General features: G+C 39.1%; 1 non-coding gene across 1 annotated transcript; it reads right to left on the bottom strand.

The window, feature by feature from the left end:
* Positions 1 to 498: 498 nt before the first annotated feature.
* Positions 499 to 604, bottom strand: LOC147488144 (small nucleolar RNA R71). The gene has a single exon (XR_015203402.1). It is a non-coding gene; the product is annotated as a small nucleolar RNA R71 (small nucleolar RNA).
* Between the last annotated feature and the right edge of the window lie 6,244 nt (positions 605 to 6,848).

The raw sequence follows: 6,848 nt of genomic DNA, 5'->3' as shown, positions 1-6,848 counted from the left end.
AAAAGTGTATGATACTGCGTTCAGGCACTTCTGGTATTAGCAAGAATAAAACTTACTCACGTAGGAGAGTTCGTCGACCTAGACAATCTCCTGTTTCTAGTCCTCCATCTCTTAAGATGGCTGACAAAGTAGTGCAAGCTGAAGAGCCTCTCTCCAACTTCTACATATCGTTGCAAGATGGACCTCCATCTTGTATACGACTCACACTACCCACGAGTGATTTTAGGATTCCACCGAACATGTTCAATCTTCTACCCATCTTCCACAGGTTGGAACATGAGTTACCGTACGAGCATCTACGCCGGATACATGACGTATGTAATACCTTTCATCATCCGGGCGTCACCGATGATCAGGTTAATGTACGAGTGTTTCCTTTCACTCTAGCTGGCAAGAGTCACGCTTGACTTCTCTCACAGAAGGCCGACTGTTTTGATACATGGGAAAAGATTGTGTTCTTTTTCATGAAGAAGTACTTTTCTCCGAAGAAAATAGAAGAGATAAGAAGCAAGATACAGTTCTTCAGACAGAGTCCAAGTGAGACATTTTCTGAAGCATGGGATAGATTCTCTGACCTACTCTATTCATGTCCTCACCATAAACTAGAAAAATCCACTCTTGTCCAATGTTTCTTCAAAGGCCTTCTCCCATAACACAAAGTAACCCTCGACATCATTAGTAATGGTAATTTTTTGGATAGAGGTGCAATCGAAGCTTTATCCTTTCTTGAAAACCAAGCTGAAAAGAGTACCCATTGGGGTGACATAAACAATTCCAGAACAGCCCAACCCAGTGCAACTAAGGTTAGTGGTATTTTTGAGGTAAAATCATATCCAAAAATCAAAACCCTAATAGAAACCCTCATAAGAAAGATAGATGCCCTGTCAACCAAACAAAAAGACCAAACCCCTCATCCTGTCATGAACGTAAATACCTTACCATGCAATTTCTGTCTAAGCTTAAACCATATAGATGCCACCTGTCCCTTGATCACAAACCTATCATCACTTCAGCCAGAAGAAGTATGTGCTATCAATGTACCAAATGCACCATGGAGACAACATCTAAACTTCGCATGGACCAACATTCTACAAAACCAAACACCACCAGGTTTTAACAAACTAACAAATACCTTCAGACAAGGACAAGGTACCTATAACAATCAGAATAGAGCATTGGTTCCATCCCAGTTTAACCAGAACTATCCAAAACCCACCTATCAACAACCAAAGAGACCTACTTCCCGTTACACTATCAACTAGTGTCCAAATAGATAAGCCCAACGAAATAATGCTATCTGTCATGCAACAACAAACCCAAATCCTAGCATCCATGCAACAATCTTTAAACTTGTTAGCCCAAGATAAAACCCAGAAAGGTGTGTTCCCAGGTCAAACTATTCCTAATCCTAAACCAACAAACATAGCCTTTGAAGCAACAAGTGATGTGAACGAAGCAAGAGAGCTAAAAACTCTTTCTTAGTCATCCCATCTACAAGGATTGACTCCTCTTGTTCCGATTTATTCCTTTCCCATTGCATTCAATCTTTCGCTTTAAGGGGATACATCAAGAAGGTAACCAGACCTCTCCACTTAGAGGGTGTGGTTGTAAGTGTCGGAGCCTTAGTTCACTGTATATCTCGCATATTCTTTGTAAAACACTTTTTACTCGTCGTTGGAGTAAGTGTGAACCCGTGGAGCAAGTATACAATTTTTCTTTTCTTTATTTTATACTTCTTTTTCAAAAATGTTTGATTTCTTTGTGCTATTAATGATATATTCTCGATACATCAATAGTTAAGTGATTTTTCAAAATGGGCAATGGATTTTACACAGACCAACCCTAGAACAACGCAATCTAGGGGCAGTTTGAGATCAACTTTGCTTACTAAGGGTCGCCTATATCACCGAGCTATTCTCCCGGGTCAGGACATTCCATGTATTGCGCAGTAAATCCCCCAACTCGCGTAGCTGAAGCTTTGTCTCTCTTGATTGGGTTCGCCACAGAGCCAACATGAAAATTGCCTAAGAATATCTGTTATGATTTGTTTTAAAGTAGTAACATCTAGAATCACAGTTGTTGAGTACGAGTTTCTTAAAACATCTCTCCAAAGTTTTCAAAACCAGAAGATATAAAAAATGAAAATTATACATCCGAAGTAACCAAAATGATACCGGATTAATGCATAATTTTATCTTTTTTGAAAAACCTCTATATAGATATATATATATATTTTGAATGAGAAAACAAACCCAAAAAAAAATGAGGCATCTCCAAACGAGAATTAAACAAATAGAGTAACCCAAAGTGATATTATTCTCTGTTTAATTCTATCTTTTTGCATCCACCTCTCTATTTTGTCTCGATAATATGATATTAAAACACTTAAAAATTTCCAAAAGTTTCCTTTCTTAAAAATATTTCCCCTCTCGTTTAAATCTTTTCCCATTCTAATCTCTCTCGTTTCAGAAAAACTTTTCAAAAATGTCTTCTGTAGCAAACAAAAACCCTCCACCTAGCAAGACTAGATGGATCAGTTTCAATGATCTTGTGCAAACACTTCCTAAAGAACTGCAGCTTAAAATATGGACACATATACCGAAAATCATTCCTGGTTTAGGTAAGAGTTCATACGCACGTAAGAGACGAGCCAAGATCGAGAGAAGGCTGGTGCTTGAATTGTCAAACATCAACTTGCCCCGGTCTTCAACCTCATAACAATTCATTTTTTACGGTTTTCATGTGCCAGCCACCTGCTCATCGAGCACAGCTGAGGATAGTAATTTAGCCATCTGGTTGGGATTGACTTGAGTTTTCAAAAACTTCCAAGTCTTGGGGATCTAACTTTAAACGACCCACCTTTTAAAATTTCTATCAAACTTATTCAAAACCCAAAAAAAAATTAATTAAAATTTTCTTTCTGTTATTTGTACATATTTTCTCTACAGTCCTGTACAGTTCTTTCCATCATCTGTTTCTAATCTACAGTTGGATGTGAGTGTATCTTATACTGTTACGTTGCATTTTCGATGCTAATCGCTTTGGTACCTCACGGGTCAAGATCAGACAAGCAACAAAGCATGGATCGTCTCTCAAATTTTGCAAGGCACGGAGGACAAGATCGGAATTTCCTGATTCATTTGGGCTTGGGCGAAAATTTCAAACTCTTAAAATAGGCACGTGCCATCAAACCCTTAAGCCCACGCGATCGCCCTTTCCCTTCTTCTCCATCTCACAAATTCCCAACCCTAGCCACCCCACTTGACTCGCGCCCGTCCCTACCCTACTCGCGGTCGCAACCTCACCCCAACACACCACCTTACCATTTTTTCACAGCTTTCCCCAAATTCAACCCCCATTCCAACTCAAAACCCCAATTTTTCAAATCCCTACTCTAAATGGCTCGAATTCTTAAAATCGTGCCGGAGCAAAATTTTCAAGACCTCTTCTATTCCGATTTGTTTGAAGTGCACTTCAGGGCTGAGATCAGAACAAAAGTATGGGAACCCTTAGTTTTGTTGGAAGATGCGGTATATTCTCCCTCTCTTACTATACTTTTTTATTTTATAATTGCATGATTAGAGCGGAGGATGACCACATTACGGTTGTTAAGGATGGCCGCTCGCTGGAGCTCACCAAGGAGGTGGTGAGTGGTGTTCTAGTGATTCCTCTGAAAGTTCAGACAAAACAGTCCCCTGATGGTAAGACTGTCGACGTGATGATGGTTGAGACGCTTCTCAAGGGGGTTAAAAACCCAAGTCTCACTGCGTTTATCAGAGTTTGCTATGAAGGAACCAGTTAGCAGTATCTCAATGGACAGCATACAATCTGCTAGGCTAGGCCAAGCCTTCGGATATAGGTAAGGTGATGCTTTATAGTTTATGGATTCTTCAAGAGCATAATAATAGCTTCTGCATCGTCTCCTTTATCTTTGAGCAACTCTGCAAGTCGAAGAAGACGCCCCCCCTCTACCAGTGCTTGTCACTAAGATCATGCAGCACTAGGGGTTCCAAGCCACGCCTACGAGGTCAAGGACGCTACCATGGAGGTCATCTAGGACATGGCTTCCACCACAGTCCTATATATGCCTCTCGCATCTAGAAGGATCATGGCTTCCTCCATGGAGGCAAGACTCGCTTCATATTGCCACCAGCTTCGGGGAAACATACCTTTATAGAGGAGCAGCAGAACCTTCTAGCATGAGAACGGAACAACATACCTTTAGAGAGGAGCAGCAGACCTTCTAGCAGGAGCAGCGACGTTTTCAGCACATTGTCACTAGAACACTACAAAGCATCAGAGACGCGCTCCCGCGTAGTGATAGACATGCCAGGCCTGGACGTCAGCAAGGAGAAGTATCTTTTAGACATCGAGAAGAGTCATGCAGGGGTAGGATTCCTAGTGTCCGTATAGTTGGATCTATTTATTTTTATGTGTCTTTTTCACGTGTATGACGTAGTATAAGTTTAACTTTATGTTTAATATTATCTACTTGTTTTATTTTGTTTTTCTTGTCGAATTTGGTTTATAAGTAGAAGGCAAAACAGATAGATCATCCCAAAAAATTTCATTTTCTTTCATGCATGTTTTCAAAAATATAAAAACTCAAAAAGATTTTATAGTAGAATGAATATCCCTAGTATAATAATCCATGTATTTCTTGTTCTATATCTAATAAGTGCTCAAAAAGTGCAATTTAACCCTCGATTATGCCTCTTGTTTAGCAATCTTAGTGGAGTAATAGTATTTGTAAGTTATGTTTTATGATTCTACAGGTGAAAGAGAGAGTTTTGCGGAATATTAGAGAAAAAGGGGTAAAACGGAGCAATTCGGAGCATTAAGGATCACATGGGAAGCCCGTGGACAATCATAGAGAAGGCCAAGGAATTGAAGCTATTAAAGATGCGACTTGGACCTATTGTAAAGCCTATTTGGAAGCCCAAGGCCAAAGGATTTGTTGCTTGGACCAAAGCCCGCAAAAGAGAATAGAAGGATAAAGCAGAAGAGACAAAATAGACTTCTGCGTCTAGGACGCATGGATTGCGCGTCCATACGCATTGCTTGTGTCTGGGACAAATGGATCGCGTGTCCAGACACATTGCTTGTGTCTGGGATGCATGGATCGCACGTCCAGACGCATTGCTTGCGTCTGAGACGCATGGATCGTGTGTCCAGACACATGAAAAGACACTGTAACCAATTCCTTCTCAGTTTTGGAGACAAAGTTAGACTCTGAATGAAGTCTATTTATATTAGAAAACAAATGGCGGTTTGGAATGCTTCTAGAACTCATTGTAACCCCTATAAATAGAAAACCTAAGTGCCTCATATAATTGGCCAATTCACTTATAGGAAGTTGAATAGTGCATTGAGGAAAGATCATTTTCCATTGCCTTTCATCAATTAGATGTTAGAAAGATTAGTTGGACAAGCTTGCTACTGCTTTCTTGATGGTTACTCAGGATATTTTTAGATCCATATTCACCCTGAGGACCAAGAGAAGACCACATTCACATATCCTTTTTAGGATTGTCTGCACCATCTCTCCTTAGTCCTTAAACGTTGTTGCGATACCAACTTAGTTCTGAATTGGGAAAAGTGCCACTTCATGGTAAAAGAAGGGATATTGTTGGGTCACCAAGTTTCGAAGGAAGGAATTCTAGTAGATCAAGCAAAAATGTCTACAGGAAGTAAGCTAGGTTGCTGTAAGAATTACCATTCTGAAACTTGTCCTGGGTTACAACCATTAAGAGAAAATTGTTGGTACAAGGTAAAGTTTTGTCAATCACATCCTGAGAGAGATCAAAAGAATTCCTACAAAGTAGAACCTAGTGGGTGGGAATACTAGTCTTGAGGATCTGACTATAAAGGACTCAAAAGTCTTGAGAATTTGACTTTAAAATACTCACATTACGTCTTGGGGATCTGACGTAAAAAGACCTAAAAAATTTGTTTCTTGAACTAATTCTTGATATTCGGCATCAATGGTAACATCCTACCTTTTTCTCATCCATTTCATTTACTTCTTTATATATTGAGGTCAATGCATGCATAAGTAGGGGGAGGGTGTACTTGAGAAATGAATTTCGAAAATTAGTTTTCAAAAACAAAAATATTTTTATTTCTATATCAATAGCAGGAGAAAAATGAATTTTAATGATGAGTCTGGGATATATATTCTATACTGCTTAGTGTTGAGTTTGATAGATAGTTGATATTATTGATTTCATTACCGCTTAGACTATTTATTATGCTCGGACATAGTTCTTGTTGATAGAATTCTTTATCAAGGCACCACCATAATACTTGGTCAGTTTTGTGTACTTTTGCTAGAAGAGAGATTTAAACCCCTAGTAAACTGGAAGTAGAATTTTTAGACTTAGCCCGTGAGACTTGAGCTTTATACCCATTCTTTGGAGAGTTCTTATGAAGAATCCGAGTCTTAGTGACTCAATATCTTTCAGTTCTTTATGTCGTTGTAATATAGTCTAATTATTTGTTGATTTGGTTAATCACGAAGTGACATCAACTGGGGAGATAGCCATTAGGTCTTGTAGTCTATTCAAAATAGAGTATCATACTAATAACTTAAGTAGTGAACCCATTCAGCCTTTATCCCACCTAGTAAGACCATCATGTTAAACCATTTTGAGCCTTACAATAAGCCATTTTCTTTCATAAAACCCTTTACCCTTTACCCAACTCCAGACGAGGAGTATAGCCAAAATCTTTATCAGCCATACCCATATGTTTCTGAGAATACGAGGGGCACAAAGAGGAAGAAATAGCACAAAAGGAAGATTACAAGAAAATACCAGAGAGATACAATGAAAACCATCATTCTGTTC

This window comes from Coptis chinensis, chromosome 7 (assembly GCF_015680905.1).
Source record: "Coptis chinensis isolate HL-2020 chromosome 7, ASM1568090v1, whole genome shotgun sequence".
Taxonomy (NCBI): Eukaryota; Viridiplantae; Streptophyta; class Magnoliopsida; order Ranunculales; family Ranunculaceae; genus Coptis; species Coptis chinensis.
The sequence above is the reverse complement of the archived record's forward strand: the minus strand, read 5'-3'. Positions and strand labels throughout refer to the sequence as shown.